We start from the raw sequence: 13,432 nt of genomic DNA, 5'->3' as shown, positions 1-13,432 counted from the left end.
AGGAAAAACCCGCTCTTTGGCTCCTTCTAGGCAACGAATCGGAAAAATCACACATGGAAGAAACAGGAAAATGGTCTAAGATGTGACAGATAGATAGAATGATTTAACTCCGAGAAAATTTGAGAGTAGCGTGACAGCCATCGAGACGAAGAAATATTATATTAAGTATTATGTTCGTCAAACTTGGAACTATTTGAAACATTTTTCCGATCTTTCTTATTCTTAGGGAAACTTTTCCGACTAAGACGGGTTTTTCTGAGATGTTTTTTTTTTTTTATATAAACAATCATTGTCGACTTCTTAATATAAAACACTTTTCCCGAAAGAGGTCTACCACGCGTTACCCTAATTCGAAGCCTAAACTATGCTTTATTTTTTTATAGGTTTAAGCTCTGGGTAAATGTTCCACACTGGTTGCTGAGTAATAATGCGACTTCGATCAAGAGGCACTGCCACACCTTCCGCTTGCTTCAAACTAGAAATTATTTTTGAATAGTAAATATTCAAATCAAGTTTTTTATTCGGGCAATGGTGGTAGTATTCGGTTGCAAAAGGGCACAGTCACAGTAGACAAAAGGGAAGCAAGCGCTATTAAATAAACACTCCAATTTTTCTTTTTCCGCTTTGATTTTTCGAACCAGTTTTTCTTTTTTGGGATATTAGCGTGAGGAACGGAAGGCAAAGAAAGTGTCAAAGAATTGGGAAGGTGGTCAGTGTCACAGTAATCTTCATCAACATGAACCACAGAAGAAGCTAGGCACGCACTTAATACACAATGATCAATATTTGATGTCGACCCGGTATGATGCATGTACGTTTAACCTTTATTATTTTTAACGACACGGCACGGGTTAAGGAAAATATCCAGAAACATTTCCGAACGTGGGGAAATTGCATTTAAATCAGTATTCATATCCCCCAAAACAACCCACTGTAGACCGTTTGAACTGACGTCCTCAAGTAATTTCTGCAGCTGTGTGCAAGCTTTTGCATAAGCATTCAGGTATAACATGGTATTTTTGTTACACGGCAAATAACAGTTTACAAGCACTGTATTGCCTAGCCAGAGAGCAAAATATGTCTATCTGAAAAATACTGTAGCCTACCGGAGATAAATGAGTTTTTTATTTACTATGCACGCAAGAACACCGGAAGGACCACCACGTGTACGTCGAACACTCATCATAAAAAGAAATACCATTGCTTCTCTTTAGAAAATTAACGGAAGAAGAACATAGAAGATGCTCCGTTAATCCGTTATTCCAGTTAATTCGGAAATATTAGAAAAAATGAGGTATTTTTAACTTACGAACGGGTGATCGGATCTTAATAAAATTTGATATTTAGAAGGAAATCGTGTCTCAGAGCTCTTATTTTAAATTCCGACCGGATCCGGTGACATTGGGGGAGTTGAAGGGAGAAACCTGAAATTATGGAAAACGCTAAGAATAGAGGGATCGGGATGAAACTTGGTTGGAATGGAACGGATCTACCGTCTTTGGGGGAGTTTAAGGGGGGGGGGGGTTAATTCTGAAAAATTAAAAAAAATAGGTATTTTTAACTTAAGAAAGACTGGTCAGATCTTAATGAAATTTCATATTTAGAATGATCTTGTATCTCAAATCTATTATTTTAACCCAGTCTTTAATCCAGTCTGGATATTAGATCTAGTGTCATGGGGGGGGGGGGTGTAGTTGGAGGGGGAACCGCAAATCTTGGAAAACACTTAGAGTAGAGACATCAGGATGAAACTTGGTGGGAAGAATAAGCACAAGTCCTAGATACGTGATTGACATAAATGGGCCGAATCCTCTCTCTTGGGGGGATTTGGGGGGATCTAGTTCGGTAATTCGGAAAAAAAATCAGGTATTTTTAACTTATGAACGGATGATTGGATCCTGGTGGAATTTGATATTTAGAAGGATCTTGAGTCTCAGAGCTCTTATTTTAAATCCTTACCGGATCCAGTGACATTGGGGGGAGATGGAGGAGGAAACTGGAAATCTTTGAAAACGCTTAGAGTACAGAGATTGTGGTGATACTTGGTGGGAAGAACAAGCACAAGTCCTAGATACGTGATTGACATAACCAGACCGGTTTGGCTCTCTCTGGGGGGAGTTGCGGTGGGAGTAGGGGGGAATTCGGGAAAATTAGAAAAGACGAGGGATTTGTAACTTACGAACGGGTAATTGGATCTTAATGAGATTTGACATTTAGAACCTCGTGTCTCAGAGCTCTTTTTTTAAATCCTGACCGGATCCGATGACGTTGGGGGGAGTTGGAGGGGGAAGCCAAAAATCTTGGAAACCGGAACTTTAAGATGCTTTAAGATGCTGATGCAGTTAATGAGTCGTTAATTCTTACTAGCCACGATGTCCACCGTGCATTTGATCCGCTTGTCCATGAATATATTTTGTAATTTGCTTGTAAGAAGGGGGCCAATCCTTTGGTTATAGGATTGTATCGGGATTTAAATGGTAACCTCTTGGTGCAGATTTGCATTCCTGGTTAGAGGAGGCCCCCCTTAGCCTTCGGGATATGGGTTGTAAGGTACACCCTTGGGGAGTAAGAGGTTTTTATAGAAAGGTTGATCGTATAGACTTTGGAGAGAGCTCATTGGAAATTGCAAGCTCTAGTTTCCTTTTTAACAGACAAAAGGGTTTGGATGGCAACCAGCCCCCCTCCCCCACGTTCTTCATTTCCTCAAAAACGTCCAATCAAAATTTTGACATAGCTATTCCGTTCAGCGTAGTTGAAAGGTCTAGTAATTATGTCTTCAAGGATGACAAACCTCCCCACCCACAGCCCACAGAGTAAGGGTTATAAATTATGTCCCTGGAGCATATAAGGTTTTTATAGAAAAGGTGGTCGTATATGTTTCGAAAGGGCATACTCTGTTGAAGGTTCTAATGCCCTTTTCAATAGTCAAGCAGGATCGGAGGGTAACCAGCCCCCCCCCCCCGCTCATCATTTCCACTGATGCATCCAGTCAAAATTTTGAGATGGCCATTTTGTTCAGCGTAGTTGGAAGTTCCAGTAATTATGTCCTTGAATAGGACAACATTCACAGCCCTCAGTGTAAGGGTTGTAAGCTATGCCCTCGGGGCATAAAAGATTCTTAAGGAAAGGGTGGTTGTATAAAATTCGGAGGGGGCATGGAAATCAGAAGTTTCAGTAGTTTTTTTAACTGTCAAAGTGATGGAAAGACAACTAGCCCCCCTCCCTCCCGTCCTCTTTTCCCTAAATACATCTGAGAGAAATTTTAAGACAGTCATTTTATTCAATATAGTTTCAAGATCATCTAACAAGCCCTTTGGGATTGAAACAACCACTCAAAACCTTGGGGCAAGGATTGTAATTTATTTCCCAGGAGCACATAAGGTGTTTATGGTAGGGTGGTTGTATAAACTTTAGAGGAGGTTCCTTTGATTGAAAATTTAAATTTCATTGCCCCTCCCCCCCCCCGACGCCCTCTTGTCCCCAAACGCATTTGATCAAAATTGTTAAATGGTTATTTTCTTCAAAATGATCCAAAGGACGAGAAACAGTGCCTCCACGATTGACGCAACCCAACAGATCCCTGGGGCAAAAATGTATATGGAATGGCTGGCACATAAACTTTTATTGGATATTTGATTTTGAAATCAGAAGTTATAGGGGCCCTTTTTAAGAGTCAACAGTGATTTGAGGGCCGTCGTTTCCCAAATCCAACATCCAATCAAAATTTGGGACATCTATTTTCTTTATAATTATTAAAAGATCCAGAATTATGCTCTTAAAGATGTCAACCCCCACAACCCTCAGGGCAAGGGCTCTAAGTTAGGCAGTTCATTGATTTTTTACATGTAGGATATATTACTGACTTTCCATATAGATTATTATTACTTTCCAAAAAGACAAAGGACATTCAGATGAGTCTTTCAGAGAATGTTGAAGGGACTGTTGAACTAAATCAAAACACGTTACGTATACGCGGTTTTCAAAAGCGCTTAACTAACTCGGGAATGCCAATAAGGCACCTCAGCAATATCTCGAGAACGACTGGAGGAATTAGGTTGAAAATTTTAGGGCTACTACTTTTACTACTTCTGCTTTTACAATTTAAATAGATATAAAGAAAGTAAGTGTATCTATGATGTCAAATGATGTCAAGTGTCAAATGATATCAAAATGATATTATCTCTGTGTTACTCTCTTATAAACAGGTAATAAAACATAAATATCACTCTAACCAGGATTGCAAATCCGGATCATGAGGTTACCATAGAAATCCCGATACACACCTATCACCAAAGGATTTACCCCCTTCTTATAAGCAAATTACAAAATATATTCATGGATAAGTGAATCAAATGCACGGTGGACATCTTGGCTAGTAAGAATTAACGACTCACTAACTGCATCAGCATCTTAAAGTACAGCACATAAAGCTGCAGGACATGACCGCACCCTACTCCTGTCTGAAACCAAACTGCCGTAAAGGAACGTAACATTTTGAACGAATTTCGTCACATGTTAGCAACTCGAAAAACTTACGAAAAATATTCGACACAGTAAGAGGTTTATAGGAACTGCAAAAGTGGGAAAATTTGCCCCGCTTTAGCACGGGGTCAGTTTACATTCACAAAATTATTTCGGTACTGTTCCAGATGAGAAGTAGCAAATGAGAGTAGGCTCAGGTGGTCAATCAGGAGATCAAAACTAAAATCAAGAGCAGCCCCGCAGATGCCATCAGTACCCTTACTAAATTTACTAAATGTCTAAATGTCTAAATGTTACATTTGCAAAATGTCTTTTCAACTTCAGTATAGCAGAGATAACCATGCATCACAACACAACAAAATCACTATATGTAGCACTGATGGCAGGGACGAAGCTTTTCAGTATGTTCTGCACTAAAATTGGAAGGGGAGATACAAACTCACGGCGCTAGTGTTATTCCCTAAAATCTTTCCCAGAAACAGAATCCAACACATCATAACGTTTGGGTCACAGAGCATATTTCCAGAGGAAAAACAGAGAGTAAGAACAATTTCTTATGCAATCGCTCATGTGCTTGTTTGTAGCTTTGGCAAATATACAGTTGGTGTATTTCCGGACCCAGTTGACCCAGTCTGTTCGTGTAGTTTTGACAGTGTCAATACTTAGAAAGAAGCAAAGGGAAAGCTCCAATTTTACGTAAGATTAGACAAGGTAAAAATTACACAACTTATACACTTTCCGATGTTGGTCCCATTTTGCTTCGAAACTGGTGCCTGTCTGCTGTCCTGCTATAAACTAGCTTTCCAGTCAAAAACAGAAACATGGCTCAATTTAAAGAAAGCTGGGATGTATAATTTCAGAGAGAGCCCTCTCCAACAATGACTATAAAAATGCGCTTCAGTTCACCCACTCTAAGTTTTTTCTCAATTATTGCAAAAACCATCCTTTTTGGCCTAAGGCAAGAATTATATACAGTTTTCAAAAAATAAAGGTTATATTTTTGAATCCGACCTGATAACCGAGCCTTCTGCAAAAACCGTTGTAAAAGAAGTTGGTCTCCAAACACTTACTAATAATAGGCTGAAATTAGTTATATAGGGGGGAAAAGGTGTCCCACCTGCGACAAACATATAACACTCTTGCTTACATTTCATTTATGTTGCTTTGTGTGGTTGACCACTCACTGTACTAAGGACTATTCAACCGCAGTAGTTATTTACGGCACCCATTAAATTCACACTTAGCGTAACGCGTAAAATTCAATAACGTGAAGTTTGGGTAAAGCATTAGCAGTTTAAGATAATTAATCTTCAATTAATACCTGAGAATGTTCTTTTTACCATGGTATATTTTGCCTATGTATTTAAGAAAGATTGACAAGAACTACCATAAATATATTTTACTTAAAAAAAAAATCAGTTACAGTTAGAAACGCACTTGGAAGAAAGTAAAACTTATTTATAGGGAAGGGGAAATGTCGAAGTTCTTATATATATTCTTATATAGTTCTTATATATATATATATATATATATATATATATATATATATATATATATATATATATATATATATATATATATATATAGGCTGTTCAAGATAGATACAGCTAAAAGTCTAAAGCCTACTCCGTTATTACAAATATTTTCTTTTCCAGTTATTACAGCATTGAAAATGAAAATAAAAATTAGAGCGAAATAAAATATTGAACTGAATATCTTCCAATAATTGATATCACTGCATATCCAATATTCTGTTTGCTTTTATTTGTACTTTCCAAGACTGTTGAAGATAAATATATAGTTTTCAGTTAAGCTCTAATGACGAAATAGGTTTAGACTTTTACAGTGAGAGTAGGAGGCAAAATTTAAACTCTTGTTTGTAGTGATTTTTGTTCGTTTCAAGCTCGATTTGCATATTCAATTTAAGTTTCACTGGTTTTAAGGTTTATTTATTCATTTATATTAGTATCTACTGTAAGTTTGTTTGCTGTGATTGTTTATTTAGTTTCTGTTTGTTTTGGGTTAATTTTTTTTTTATTAGTAATATCTTGCAATTTATTCTTTCATATTAGAACTTGTATCTTTTATTGCAATGATTGTTTCTTTAATGCCTGTTGGTTTTGGGTTTCATTTATTTTTTTATAGTAATTTTTTGTCGTTTCTAGTTCGAATTTTAACAGGTATTTGTATGTGCTGACCTTGAGTTTAATATGGTCTTTACTTTTCTTTGAAAAACTTCTTTTTCAAAAAGTTTTTAAAATTAATTTTAGTTCATTTTTTATTACAAAAAGTTCAAGTTTTTAGAAAATGTCTTATTTCAAAATCATTTTTTTCAACGTGAAACTTTCATCAAGGTATAAAAACTAGTATCAAAGAACCAAAGTATCAAAGTAAAGAAAGCATCTAGGTAAACAAGGTATCAAATTAAACAAAGTATCAACGCAATAATAAGCAAGTTCTGTCACTCAGAGCCATTTACTCGGGGCTGGGGGGTTTCAAACTCAGAAGCACATTTATTTAGCCTGTAACTATTTTGAACAAAATGTCTATCTTAAAATTTTGACCGAACGCCCTTTGGGAAAAGGGCGTGGGCTAATTGCCCTTTGATCGCTTTTTACTCTTAAGCAAAGAACTAAAAGTTACAATTTCCGATGAAATAAACCACCTCCAAAGTTAATATAACCATCCCTTCCACAAAATAACTTATATTCTGATAATAGGCAACTTACATAAGTTACCATCCTTCCCCTAGGGGCTATGAAGGATATCTCAACCCCTAATTTATTTGATTTTCGGGCTATTTCTGATAAAATGGCTATTTCAAATTTTATAAAAAACCTTTGGGGGAAAAACACATGGGGAGGGGGGGGGGCCTTGTTACTTTTTGATTATTTGCGATTCTTAAAAAGGGCACAATAAATTTCCATTTCCGATCGAATAAACTTCCTCCGAAGTTTATATCACTAAGCCTTGAGTAGAAGCTTTATATGTTAACGATGGGCTACTAGTATAACGTATAGTCCTTTCCCCCAGGGCTGGGGGGCTTAAACCCGGAACCGTAGCTATTTGACATTTGGAAGATTTTGAAAAAAATTACTAACTTGAAATTTTGATGGAAAGCATTTAGAAAAAGGGCGTGAGGGGGTGGGAGGGCTCCTATCGTCTGATTGCCCTTGACTTTTAAAAAGGAGGTAGAACTTTCAATTTAAATCAAAGGAGTTTTTTCCAAAGTCTATATGATTACCCCTTTAATAAAAACCTTATGTATGAACAAGGGAATGCTTGCATAACTTACAGTCCTTCTTGACTATTTCGGAAATTATGGCCATTTTAAAATTTTGATTGGATAAGTTTGGGGAAAAGAGGGCGTGGAAAGAGGGAAGAGGGCTTTATTCCCTTCAACCACGCTTGACTCTTAAAAGGGGCACTAGAAATTATTATTTTCAATTGAATGACCCGCCTGCGACGTTTATAAGGCCACCCCTTGCATATGAAGGGTCTCTGGAGAAAAAACTGGAGACTTGTCTCCTTGGGGTTGGTGGGGGAAGCTAGTTGCTATCGGGTCACTTTTGACTCTTAAAAAAGGAACTAGAACCTCCAATTTCTAATTATTTGAATCCCTTCCGAAGTTTATACGACCACCTTTTCCGTAAAAACTTCATATTTCCTGGGGTATAAGTTACAACCCTTTCCTCAGGTTTCGGGGGGAGGGGGTATTTGAATCCCGAAGTCTATTCATCTGATCGTTGAAATATTTCAAACGAAATGACTACCTCAAAATTTGATCGGATAGATTGGGAAAACAGGGTGGGTGGGGGGGATATATGCCCGCCAATCCCTTTTGATGACTTGAAAAGGTAAATAGAAGTTTTAATTTCCAATAAAAAGAGCCACTTCTGATGCTTATTAGACCACCCCTTATAAAACACCGTATCTGCCCCTAGTGCAAAACTTACAACACTTCCCCCGGGCTCTGGGGGGCTGTGTTGACCCTTGAGTTTTCATTATTTCATATTTGAACTAATTTGAAAAAAAATAGATGCCTCAAAATTTTCGTAAGATGCATTTGGAGGAAAGGGGGGGGGCTAGTTGCCCTCCGATAACTTTTGACTCTTAAAAAAGGCTCTAAAAATTCCGATTTACCATCCAATGAACTGCCTCCGAAGTTTACTACCATCCCTTCCATATAAACCTTATATGCCCCCAGGCATAATTTACAACGCTTGCCCCCAGGTTTTGGTTGGCTATGTTATCCCTGGAGTCTTTGTTATATGATCTTTGGTCAATTTTGGACAAAATGGCCATATAAGAAATTATATCGGACGCATTTGGGGAAAAGAATGTTGGCGGAGGCGGAAGGGGACTAGTTGCAATCGGATTATTTTTTACTCTTAAAACGGAATTAGATCTTTCAATTCCTAATCGTTTGAGTTCCCCCCCCCCCCCGATTTTTATACGATCACTTATTCCATAAAAAATTTATATGCCCCAGGGCATAATTTACGACCCTTTCCTTGGTCTTTAGGGGGGAGGGGTGTGTTGACCCCGGAATTTTTGTTATCTGATCTTTGGACTATTTCGAACAAAGTGGCCATCTCAAAATTTTGATCGAATAAATTTGCATAAAAAAGGGTATGTGTGTGTGGGGGGGGGGGGGGGTAAATACCCTCCGATCCCTTTTGAATAATAAAAAAGTAAGTAAAACTTTCAATTTACAATCAAATGATCCACCTCTGAAGTTTATACGACCTTCCCTTACATAAAAACCTGATATACCCTTGGGACATAACTTAATCACTTGCCCCCGGGCTCTGGGGGTTTGTGTCGACTCCAAAGTTTTTCTTATCTGATTTTTGAAGTATTTTTTTTAACAAAATAGCTATCTGAAAGTTATTATCGGATGGGTTTGGGGGAAGAAGGGTGTGGGGGTGGCTAATTGGCCTTTGGTTTCTTTTGACTCTTTCAAAGTGAACTAGAACTTTCAATTTCCAATCAAATGAGCCCTCTCTGAACTTTATACAAGCAATCCTTCTATAAGAACCACATATACCCAAAGGGCCACAACACCTGCCCCAGGCCCTGGGGGGTTTTTTCAACCCAGGAGTTAAATGATCTATCAACTGTTTTTAAGAAAATAACTATCTCAAATTTCATGGGATGTATTTGGGAAAATGGGCGTGGGGAGGCTACTTGCCCTCTGATCTCTTTGGACTCCTTAAAAGTGAACTGAAACTTTCAGTTTCCAAAAAAATAAACCCTCCCTGAAGTTTATACGAGTATCCCCTTTATTAAAAACCACATATGCCCCTGAGGCATAACTTACAACGCCTGCCTTGGGTCTTAGGGGATTTTGACGATCCCGGAGTTTTTATTATTGATGTTTGAACTACTTTTAACAAAATTGCTATCTCAGATTTTTATTGGATGGGCATAGGGAATACAACAGTGGGCTGGGGGCTAGTCCCCATTTGACCACTTTTGATTCTTACTGCCATGCACTATATACCATTCTTGTAGCTAAACCGACAGAGTTGATTTTCAAAAGGCTGTATAAATAATAATTGTGCTTTTAATGTGCGTTTAAGTAACATATGGCATATGAAAGCAATTTTCAATAACTAACCTATATCAATTTAAACCAGGTACTTGATTTTATCTATAACAAAGTTAATTTCAATTATATACAGCCAAGCAATTTTTCTGATATAGTTTTTCGATGTTATCAGCTGTAGCCATTCTTTTAAATACTGATGAAGTAATCAAAAGACTCCATCATCCGAGATTCCACGAATGTATCGATAATAAATTAGCTTTAAGGGTCCCAAACCAGAGCAAACAAAATCGAGAACATAAAATACTATCGGTAGTAATCGAACAAATGTATTTTAGGTTCAGGTTATTAGAAAACCTTTAATAGGCAGTTTAGATATTGACTACTAGCAGTACATCCTGTTGGACAACAGGTATTAAAAATAAAGAAACCGTAGTATATAGAAAACCTTTGCTTCCTCCCTGTATTTTCTCGAAAAACCACCATTGGTTTATGCCCCGATCACTGAAAATTGGTTATCGGTGATCTAATCGAAACATTTGACTCTTTTTTAATTTCTTGTTGATCCAAGACTCCAGTTTTTTTCCCAAAAAAAATATTGAAACTATTTCTTTTTATTCTAGTTGAGCTAGTATAATTACTGGGACACCAGCTAATTTTGAAAATGGCCTTTTCATATTTTCATGGTAAAAATGCGTCCCCATCCTTCACAAATTTCGATAAGAATCATTCTTATTACTTCCTTAATAAAAATAAAATAGGTTCTTGATAGTTATACAGAACACACCCTAGAAGTAAAGTTATTTTAATCCTAATGAAATATGTCAAAATATGATGAAAATATAATTCTTTAGGATATATTTTAATCTACTTTGGGCTATAAGTTTTCACATTTGGGGAGTGTAGGGGCAAAGTAACCTAGCCTAACCTTACTAACACCCCCCCCCACCCTAATGTGCCAACATATAGCCCAAGTTATACAAGTTCAATGCATTGTGTTATTTGCTATTTGTCTATTTTATTATTTGTGTATTTTTGTATTTGTTATTTTTCACCCGTCATTAGTCTTTGTGGCAATGAAACTGGTTTTCATAGATAGTAATTTATCCTTATTATCCGTATAAAATCATCCTTAGCATATTTTCATCTCCAAATCTATCCTTGGGGGCTGCTTGGGTCATGTTAAATCGAAAGGTATAGTTTTGCAACCATTTAACTATGCTAAACATATTGGCTATCTCAAACTTTCGATCGGACAATTTTTTGGGAAAAAAAACGCTAGAGAGGGGCTAGTAGCCGTAAAATATTTTTGATCAAAATTAAAGATTAATTAAAAATTAATTAAAGTAAAGATTAATTTAAAACTAAATTAATAATTAAAGTTTTAATAATTAATTAAAACTAAATTAATAATTAAATTAATAATTTAAAACTAAATTAATAACTAAAACTTTAATTAATTAAATTAAAGATTAATTTAAAACAAAATTAAATTAAAGATTAATTTAATTTTTGATCAAATCAAAGAGACACCAGAAATTTTAACTTCCATTTAAATGAGCCTCTCTCGCTGTTCTAGGACCGTTGGTTCGATACGATAACTCCTGGAAAAAAAATTAGCAAGCATCCGTGATTTTTCTTCTGGCAAATAACACAAAATTCAACACTTTCGCAGATACGGGCTATAATTCTCTACGGTAGGGTTCTCTAATACACCGAATCTAATGGTTTGATTTTAATTAGAATTCTTTGACTTTTAGTGGTGTTTCCTTCCTCTTTCGAAAATCAGGCAAATTATTAGTTTCTTGGCCTGTTATGGGTAAAGCTAAAATTAATGAATCTTATATATTTGGAATCAACATAACAAGTCAATGATGTATCGATTGATATCAAAATTAGTTTCTAGAGTTTCGGTTACTATTCAGCCTTACTGCTCCATTCTTACAGTTGGTTACCACAAACTGCGTGATATGTTAGCACATAAATCCAAAAACTTAAAGAATAGGACGTTATTTGTACTTATGAGGTGTTTAATTACATATAAGAAAACTTGGAGAATTATTGGGGTTTTGATTATATATTAGAAGTAAAAATTTTAATCGTTACACAATCCCCAGAGCCCCTTATTCCCGACAGACTTCAATCATCAAACTTCAATCGATTTAATCTATCTAGTTTATTATAAAAAACACAAAGTCCTATTTGCTTTTTCAATGATTTATTTTTTCATTTAGAAAAATATCCATTTCTGTTCTATTTACAGATGTAGTAGAGGATGTATTCATGTCCACCCTTCACTCCACTTTCAGATGTTTTAACAGAAGAAAATCTAATTTAGAACTAATAGATTACTGAGCAAATTTTGTGAAATAGAAAAAGTATAGAATATTTTGGCAATTTTGCGATTAACTAGGTTCACCTGATATCTTGATGATAACGCTCTGGGGTCTATATCTGATATCCACATATGGTGGGAAATTAGAAGTTTTGAAGGCGGTATATTTCCATAAATGCTAATCTGGAACGTATTAGGAACTATAGTAAATCACTATTTTGTGTTTTTTATTAATTAGCATCCTGTATAAACTTATTCGATTGAATCATGAATCTACACGCTATATTGTGAAAATTTGCTAGATTTAGGAAAAATCACTAGTTTAAAAACAAAAATCATTATAAATCACTAGCTAGAAGAAAATCACTAGGCTCCAAAAAAAATACTAGAAATAGTGATAGATCACTAGGGGTGGCAACCCTGGCAACCCTGGTGACGGGCTGGGAGCTGATTCTACTGTCATATCTAAATTGTTTGTCACCTGAAAACTTGTTGTCACGCGAACAAGGAATTCAAAAATCACGCAATAAGTTACATGTGTGCTCAGTAAAATTTGTGGAATTCAGGAGTATATTCTCGGAAAAACGTGCCCAAGGGAACGATCCTTCAGAACTCTAAGCTGATCGGACAGCCAAAATAAACCGCACCTATGTTTTCTAATAAGACACAATAGTACAATTCATAATCTAAATATACGGTAATTGCTTCTGGGAAGGCAGGGGTCATTCCAATCCCGTAAGTGTAGGTATTAGTCCTTTGACTTTTCCGAACGAAATAGCTATCTCAAAGTTTTGATCCAAAATCATCACGGTTCCCTGGGATAACCAAGGAAAAAGCGTGTGAGAGAGGACTGGTTCCCTGACAATTACTTTCAGCCTTTCTAAAAGGCCCTTTAAAAATACTCCCAATTTCCAATCGAAGTAACCCCCTCCCAAGTTTTTACGACTGTTCCTTCCACAGGGAACGGCCAGGGAAAAAAGAAAAAAAAAGAAACAGACATGGGTGGCACTTCGCTGTTTACTAAATAAACGCCAATGCTTTGACGATTATCTAAAAAAAACGGT

The 13,432-nt window shown here is 36.4% G+C and overlaps 1 long non-coding RNA gene across 2 annotated transcripts in view; it reads left to right on the top strand.

Annotated features, from left to right (window-relative positions):
- Nucleotides 1-12,424, top strand: part of LOC136038742 (uncharacterized) — a 47,311-nt gene extending 34,887 nt beyond the window's left edge. The window contains exon 3 of one of the 2 annotated variants that reach the window (XR_010620285.1): nucleotides 12,297-12,424. This is a non-coding gene — a long non-coding RNA (uncharacterized LOC136038742). Of the gene's footprint in view, nucleotides 1-383; nucleotides 600-12,296 lie in introns of those variants that run through there. The other variant, XR_010620284.1, reaches the window with a different exon arrangement.
- Nucleotides 12,425-13,432: the final 1,008 nt, after the last annotated feature.

The sequence above is a fragment of the Artemia franciscana genome, chromosome 18 (genome assembly GCF_032884065.1).
Source record: "Artemia franciscana chromosome 18, ASM3288406v1, whole genome shotgun sequence".
Taxonomy (NCBI): Eukaryota; Metazoa; Arthropoda; class Branchiopoda; order Anostraca; family Artemiidae; genus Artemia; species Artemia franciscana.
This window is presented reverse-complemented; position numbering and strand designations above follow the sequence as displayed.